This window comes from Chroicocephalus ridibundus, unplaced genomic scaffold, assembly GCF_963924245.1.
Source record: "Chroicocephalus ridibundus unplaced genomic scaffold, bChrRid1.1 SCAFFOLD_26, whole genome shotgun sequence".
Taxonomy (NCBI): Eukaryota; Metazoa; Chordata; class Aves; order Charadriiformes; family Laridae; genus Chroicocephalus; species Chroicocephalus ridibundus.
Window position 1 is genome coordinate 1,550,433 of NW_026961775.1, and position 8,625 is coordinate 1,559,057.

Genomic DNA, 8,625 nt, shown 5'->3' on the forward strand with positions numbered 1-8,625 from the left:
GGTACAGGCTCCAAAGGAGGTAAAGGCCTAAGCCGTACCTGGGCCAAGAACTTCTCGAGTTCCAATCTGTTCTCTGAAAAGCCACAAAGGAGCACAGTGACACAGTGAGCATTGATGCATAGGAGCTTGGAACACCAATCATGACATTACCACGTGACCAACAGGTGGCTTTTCCAAGACTCATTTATCAAGGAACAAAGAAAGTTGGGGGTACAAGGGGTCTCATGCATGTTTTTTCCATCACATGTACTTTGACTACAAGCCAACCACTGCATCCCATAAATATGAGAGGCTAAATGAGCCTTCTTTGAGCTCTGCCTGCCAGGCAGAACGGTTGCATGGCGGTGATCTCTTCTTGAGCTGGGACACCTCTCAAGGTTGCTCCTTGAGGCAGACAGGCCTTCCATCAGTGTTTCATCACTGTTCCAGGCCTCTGGCACCCTCAAAGTAAAAAAGTTGTTCCTCAGGTTGAGATGGAATTCCCTGTGCTCCAGCTTGTGCCCGTTGCCCCTTGTCCTGTCACTGGGCACCACTGAAAACAGTCTGGGCCCATCCTCTTCACACTCACCCTCTAGATATTTATAGGCATTGATGAGATCCCCTCTCAGTCTTCTGCAGGCTAAACAGACCCGGGTCTCTCAGCCTTTCCTCATCGGAGAGGTGCTCCAGGTTCTTCATCATCTTTGTAGCCCTCCGCTGGACCCTCTCCAGTAGTTCCTTGTCTTTCTTCAACTGGGGAACCCAGAACTGGACACAGTACGCAGCATGTGACCTCACTAGGGCAGAGTAGAGGGGCACGATGATCTCCCTCGACCTGCTGGCCACACTTTTTTTCTTGCGCCCCAGCACACTATTGGCCACAAGGGCACATTGCTGCCTCATGGGCAACTTCTTGTCCACCAGGACTCACAGGTCCCTCTCTGCAGACATGCTTTCCAGCATGTCAGCCCCTAACTTCTACTGGTGCATGGCGTTATGCCTCCCTACTTGCAGGACCCTACACTTCGCACTGTTGAACTTCATGAGGTTCCTCCATCCCCACCCAACTCTGCAGCCTGTCCAGGTCTCGCTGAATGGCGTCACAGCCTTCTGGTGTGTCAGCCACTCCTCCCAGCTTCGTGTTGTCACCAAAGCTGCTGAGGGCACACTCTGTCGTTCAGTCAGCTCGTCGATGAATACGTTGAACAAGACTGGACCCAGTACACACCCCTGGGGAACACCGCTAGTTACAGGCCTCCACCTGGACTCTGTGCCATTGATCACAACCCCCTGAGCTCTGCCATTCAGACAGTTCTCACTCCACCTCACTGTCCACTCATCTGAGCCACACTTCCTAAGCTTGCTATGAGGATGTTATGGGAGACAGTGTCAAAAGCCTTGTTAAAGTCAGGGTAGACAACATCCACTGCTCTCCTCTCAGCTACCCAGCCAGTCATGCCACCACGGAAAGCTCTTCCTTGGCTTTCCCTGGCTCCGGGAACACCCTCCTTCGCCTCTATCCAGCGCCCAGCCGCAGAACTTAGCTTACCCTTGCCACCGCTGCGTTCCTCACTGCCTGAGCGCTGCTCTCGCTTTCGCCACCTTTCTACAACAAAAAAGGGAGCACGGCACAGAGCAGAGAAACTAATGTCCGGAACAGGTAAGTCAATAGCATGACCAGCAACTGTTAAACAGATAGAACAGTTCTAAGTTCCCTCTAACGTGGTCGGCTCAAACCTCTTGTAAACTCTATATCCCAGCCAAAAGTGGGGCAGCAGGACAGAGACCCCCTGCTGAGTCCTGTCCTTCCCCTCACCTTCCGTGGGTACTGAGGCTCACTGGAGACTGGAGGGTGCTGGGAGATGGGAAGCAAAATGTAACTGTGGGGAAAAAAGGGCCCACACTGTCTGTCTGTCCCCACAGAGATGAGTCCTTTCAGATGTCATTCAAGCAGCAGACGGGATCTTCCTGGATAGCACCTTGAATGTTGAGTGGCTATCAAATGCATTTGTCCCTCATTTGCGCTTATCTCCAAGGCAGCCTTGACCTCTCCTAAGTCAATATTCCTCCATTACGACAGTGCGCACAATTCACTAAGTCTTTTCAGAATAACTTCAGAATACAAATAGCCTCACAGCATGTTTAAAGATGATCAAGAATTCAACACTGGGTAACTTTGCTATCTAATAAATAACACACAGAGCAGAAGCAGTCAACGTGAAAATCTTCCAGGTGACTGCCTGCTCTTTGGGCAATTTCCAAATCAAGTATTTGAGTCAGTTGCCTTAATCTTTTCACAGATGACCCACAACACTTCTCTTGTTTATAACTAGTGGCCCGTAAAGATATAATCATACCCAAAATCCTTGAACACGACATAGAATGTCACTGAAGAAGCTGAGCCATTTCCAGTTCTCGTGAACCACTTCTCACTGTATTTTTATTTCTTTGAAGCCGTGACAGCAGTCTGTATCATCAAGGGAACAAAAGCAGTGACACCTTGCGTCCACTAAAACTCAGGAAAACCTCCCAGTGACTCCAAAACCTACACCAGATCTTTGTCGCCATCCTTGGATTCCCAGCTTGTGTCTCATCACAATAAATTAGCCTCAGAGACAGAGGACTAAAATGGAGCTCTCTTTTACTTTCAGACATGTGACATGGAGTGCTGGATGGTTTTGGAGTGAACGGTGAGTGGGAAGCACAGCGTGGTAGCTTCAATTACTGTGGCACTTAACAAAGTGAGGATGCGTTTACAGAGGAATGTGCCAGCCCTACAAAGTATCCATGGATCTGCTCTCAGAAGATTGATGTCCCATGAACTCAGGACAGGTGTGGAGTCCAATGCATTCCATGCTGCTCTTGCTCAGTGCAGCTAGAGGGTTTGCTGGTCATTCCATGGGGTTACTTCTGACTATCAGCTACCGAAAGAAACAAGTAAACACATATCGCATCTCTTGACTGAGACCTTCCTGGCTCTACCTCCTCCCGGCGCTACCTCACACCGCTCGTAAAAGTGCTGGTCTTCTCGTTAGGCAGAAATCAATAAATATCGGTCCTTTTCTCTATCTCTTCTGAAAGATGTGTGCACCTACAGGAGGCAAAACAGGGGGGCCTGAGCTTGTTGATCCAAACTATGCCCATCTTCATTAGGAGCGTGTCCCTGCTAACAGAGGTACCCTCTGCTGTTTGGGGCGCTGCCATCCTTGAAGAGAGCACTAATGGCAGCCAACCGCATCCTGGCTGCATCAAAAGAAGCGTGGCCAGCAAGCTGGGGGAGGTGATTCTGCCCCTTTAATCTGCTCTGGAGAGACCCCACATAAGAGGGACATGGACCTCCTGGAGTGAGTCCAGAGGAGGGCCAGGAAGATGGTTGGAGGCTCCAAGCCCCTCTGCTGTGAGGACAGGCTGAGAGAGTTGGGGCTGTTGACCCTGGAGAAGAGAAGGCTTCGGGGAGGCCTTATAGCAGCTTTCCAGTACTTACAGGGGGACTATGGGAAAGCTGGGGAGGGACCCTTTGCCTGGGAGTGTAGCGATAGGACAAAGGGTAATGGTTTTAAACTGAAAGAGGGGAGATATAGATTAGATATTAGGAAGAAATTCTCTACTGTGAGGGTGGCGAGACACTGGGACAGGTTGCCCAGAGAAGCCGAGGATGCCCCTTCCATGGAAGTGTTCAAGGGCAGGTTGGATGGGGCTTTGATCAACCTGGTCTAGCGGGAGGTGTCCCTGCCCATGGCAGAGGGGTTGCAACTACGTGATCTTTAAGGTCCCTCACAACTCTGACCATTCTACGGTTGTCTGAGTCCCACACTGGCCCTGTCCCTCTCTGGTCAGAAGATGCTGTCAAGGGCCCCCAGGGTGGTGATGTTTGAGCCAGGGGGGCTGTGAAGGAAAACACCCTGGAAAGCCCTAGGCAAAGCTGCCGGGCAGGCAGGGGAAGGGCGGGACAGGGATGCAGTGCCCCTGGGGAGACAGCTCCATCACCCCGGCTGCTCTAAGGCCCACTCCTTCAGGACTCCCCTGCCACCAGGCTTTCCTGAAGGACGGCGACACTCCAGGTGTCAGGCTGCTCCCTCAGGACTGTCCCTGCCTCCGGGCTTCAGCCTGTCCCCAGGGGAGCCAGGGAACCCCAGGCGTGCGGGGTACCCCAGGACTGCTCCTCCCTACTCTCCCTCCTCTTTGGATCTCCTCGCTGCCAGGGCTGGAGGGAGCCCAGCCATCCAGGCTGCTTGAGCCCACACCAGACTCCCCCAACTTGGGCACTCTTGTGAAGCATCAGTCTTACTCAACAGGCCCATTGTGCCACGGGCCCTGGGCAAACAGGGCTTATCAGAGATGCTGCGGGAACAAACATCCCTCCTCCTGACAGCAGAGCTCTTTCCCCACAATTACTTCCGGGTGGCTGCCTGCGGACAAGCAACCATTTCATTGTGTCCCTCTGAATGGCCACATCCTGCTCAGGGGCAGCACTGGCCTGGGCCAAGGATGAGGGCATTGGAGGGACGCTCCGTGGGGACAAGGGCCTTTGGTGGGTTGTGGCCAAGTGCTCCCAGTGGCCAAGTAGCCAGGAACTCCCAGAATGAGCCAGAGCCTTCTTGGGGACAGTGTCACTGGGACCCACCATCCAGGGGAAGCTCTGCAGAGTAGGACCCCTGTTGTCTGGAGGGCACGGTGGACACAGGGAGGGGCATGGTGAGGGCCAGGACAAGGGATATTCCCCTCTGTTTTCTGCTCTGGGGAGGACGTGGCTGGGAACTGGACCAGATTATAATGCGCAGCGCAAGGGAAATGGGGTGGGCTGGAGCAGGGAACTGCGACAACTGCAGCACTTCCCCAAAGCCCAGCCCACATCTCCCGGTGCCCAACATGCAGCAGTGCTCCCCATTGCCTTCAGTGACTGAAGATCCCAGTCATCTGGCTGTCCTCATTGTCCATGCTGTGAGTTTCCCTCCTACCTCCCAGTGTTCCCCAATCCTGCAGTCCAGCGTGCCCCAAGAAGAGGGATCTGTCCCAGCCCCCCGTTTACTCAAGGGGAGAGACCCCTAGCTTGAGGCTGGCGCCATCTCTGGGGGAGTCCCGGAGGGAAAAACGGGCCTGGGAGCTGAGTGGCACTGGGGGATGGCAGTGCTGGGAGGCGAGGGGCACTGGGAGATGGGGGGATGTGGCTTTGGGGGGCTGTTGGAGGATGGCTTTTCCTTGGAGCAGTGGGTCATCATCGCAGCGTGTCCAGCTGTCAGGGGTGCACTGCCCGCCCCCTCGCCACCTGCAGATGCCTGGGCACTTCCCCATGCAGCTGCCCCATGCAGGAAGCTGGACTGATGCCAGGGAAGGTGGCTGGGCCAGTGCCAGAGGCGGGGGGTGACTCTGTGCCGGGGCTGGGCTTGTTGCCAGGGCTGGTGTCTCTGCCAGACCTGGCTTTGCCCTGGGGGCTCGCGGGGTGGGGAGGGACAAGGAGGAGTCCTGGGAGGAATAAATTGGCGCCTCACCTTCTCACGCTTCACCCAGCACTTACCACACTGCAGAGGAAGATGAAGGTCGCAGTCCTCAGCGTGGCCCTGCTCTTCACCATCCTGCTGTGCACCCCAGAGGATGCTCAGGTGAGTCCCCAGCGCCATGGGGAGGGCCTCAAGGCTGAGGATGGGGCTTAGCAACAGGGCACCCGCTCTCCTGCAGATTGAAATCGTAGTGGTGAGCACAAAATCCCTTGAATTGGCCTCTCCCTTTCCCACGCAAGGAGCTCCTCCAGGCTCCCAGGCACCTCCAGCCCTGGGCAATGCAGCTTTCTCCCTCCCACAACTCTGTCTCTTCCCTCCACTTCCCCCACCATTAAGCTTCTGCTGCCCAGAGCCCGAGTTCCTCAGTGAGCGGTCAGACCTGTCGCCTCCCTGGGAGGGTCCACCACAAACTCCTCTGAGGGCGCCCACCCATTTCTTGTCTTGGTGCCCCCACAGCTCTCCCTTTCTGGCCTCCCCAGCCCATCCTTTTGGTCCCCTCAGACTTCACCTCCCCGGGATCTCCTCCGTGTCCTTTCTAGCGTCCCCAAATGACCTTCCATTGATTGTTCCCAACGCCTGCCTTTCACTCTTTCCCTTCAGTCCTTTGCCTTTCACCATCTTCACTGCAGTACTGTCCCCAGATCACCTTCCCTGAACCCCCACTCCCAAACACTCTCCCAGTCCCCTTGGTTTGGTCCTCTGCAGTCCTCTTCCTTCTGCACCCACCAACTACCTCGCTTGAAGTCCCTCTATCCCCTCCACTTGAATTCCTTTACCTCAACTTGCATCCCGCACAGTGCTGCCCATTCAACACCCCCTGCCCACTCCCTTGGGGTCCCCTCATTCACCCCAGTGCCCTGTCTTTGGGTTCTCCCCACCCCCATCCTCTCTGGAGGCCCTGAATTCCCCACGCTACCCTCGTCTCCATCCCCACCCCTGCTCCCTGCATGAACAGGTATCCCAGGTGAAACTTTGAGGCATGGAGCGGCGAGGGGCAGGAAGGATTTTCCCCCTCACACCAGGGGGAAGCCACGGGCCTGGGGGGACTGGGGACACCTGTGTCACACCCACAGCCCCAGCAAGCCCAATCCAGACCACCCCTTTGCCCTCCTTTCCTAGGCACTCCTAGAAGGAAGTGGACTTAGTGACGTGGATGTAAGTACTTGGGTGGAGTTGGAGGGCCTCCAGACTGGGGAACAGGAGGGCACTTTGGTCCTCCCGTCCCTTGCTGGGACCGGGGACGCCCCAGCCACCAGTGAGGTCTCATGTTCTCTTTACAGGAGGCACTAGTCAGAGGTCTGCTATCAAAGAGGGCTGCGGTGGGTACCACAAGTTCTGCTGTCCCCAGTCCCTCCCCTCCATGGCCACCACACTCCAGCGCATCCCAGAGTGCCCCAGTACACCCCAATGCACCCCACTGCAACCCCAGAGAACACCCCCGCACCCCACTCTTTTCCCAGGCAGGGTCCCCTTCCCGGGGCCCCCATGCCATTCCCATCCAGCCCGTTACAACCCAGTACACCCCACGATGCCCCACTACACAGCCATGCACCCAGCTGGGCCCCTTCCCCAGGACCCCCGCTGCTTCCTGTGCACCACCACACAAGCTCGTGTACCCCATTTCTCCCCAGAGGCACCTTCCCCAAGGACCCCCTTGCTTTCCCCTTACTGCTTCCCAGTACAGCCCACTGCAGCCACACCTTTCTCTAACCCTTGATTTCTCCCCAGCCCCCTCTGCCTGACGTAGATGCGGACCTTTTGCGCAAGAGAAGTGTGGCCGCATCCCTTCATGTCTAGGTGAGCGGCATCAGGGAGTCTCCAGCCCCAAAAAGGATGCTGGGCCCTGAGGGATCCCTGAGCCCACTGGGATGGCCAGACTTTGGGTGTGGGAGAGCGAAAGAGAGGGCACTGTGCATGATCCATGGCCCAGGGGGAGCTGGACGCAGCTCCCCCCATGCCTTTCCCTGCACCCAGTGGGGCTCTACGGACCCAGAGGGTCACCATGCAGGCCAGGCAGAGCCTCTGGTGCCCTACAGACCCCAAGGGACCACAGTGAGGGCTGGGCAGGCATCCGGGAGATTTAGGGGCTTCTCAGGCTTATGGCACACTGGGCAAGGCCCTCTGGGTGCCATATGGATCTTGGGAGAGCCAAATCCAGTCCTTCCTATATATGGATGGCTCCAGTTCCCTGCTCCTTCCCCATGCCTCTGCAAAGAGTCACCGTTGCAGACAAGGCCACTCTCATGTCTTGGCCGACACTGGGGGGCTTATTGTGGGCTCTGTGTTTCAGACCTGGAACTGATGGTGACACCCATGTCCTGTCCCCCTCCAGCAGCACGAGGAGATGATCATCGCTGCATGACCCCACCTGATCCCCTGGGAGCCCTGGCCCATTTCCCTCTAATCATCAATAAACCTCATCAGCAAAGCTACGCTCTGTGTGTGTGTCTCTGTCCGTGTCCCCTCTGATCTGCCAGCGCCCAGGCACCTGGGTCCTCTCTGGCTGTAGCTCAGGGATGAGCAGAGGGAGGGAGGGAGCGCGGACACCTGGGGTGTCTCTGTAAAGGCGATCCCCTTCCCACCCACCATGTGCTCCCAGATAAGGGGTGCCATTTGGATAAGGAGGTGAAGTCTCTGTGCTCAAAGAGAAATTAAGGCTGGCTTTGCTCTCTCTTGGGCCAGCCAGGGGGTTGAAGACATGTCTGGCTATCACAAGATAATGGAGCTGTCTTGTGGAGACAGGACAGCCCTGCTTTTCTTCAGCAAAGACAGTAAATTCAAGATAACAGAGACTCTGTGTAGTTCTTCCTTTACTCGAGAGGCTACCGTGCCCGACAATTGAGCTTTGCCTCATTACCTGTGAAATGCATATTAAACTTGCCACCCTTGTATATGCTAACAAAGATTTTAGAGATCATGCTAAACCTATAGGACTGCAGCACTGTTCTCTCCACCCAAATCCTACTACATGTCACCTAGGGGAGGGAGACCTTGTAATTTTGGGGATAAAAAGACAGACAAAATGGCTGTTAAACTGCGATAGAAGAAACTCGATACCTGACGGACCAGTTGAGGGGTGTTGTGTGAAAAGGGGCAAAGTGGTTTTGGCAGAAGATAAACCTCCTTGCGTTCTAACACCTCATCTTCT

General features: G+C 55.4%; 1 long non-coding RNA gene across 1 annotated transcript; it reads left to right on the forward strand.

The window, feature by feature from the left end:
• The first annotated feature begins 5,450 nt into the window (after positions 1-5,450).
• Positions 5,451-7,900, forward strand: LOC134509740 (uncharacterized). The gene is made up of 5 exons (XR_010069394.1): positions 5,451-5,579; positions 6,597-6,632; positions 6,758-6,796; positions 7,206-7,274; positions 7,768-7,900. It is a non-coding gene; the product is annotated as an uncharacterized LOC134509740 (long non-coding RNA).
• The last annotated feature ends 725 nt before the right edge of the window (positions 7,901-8,625 follow it).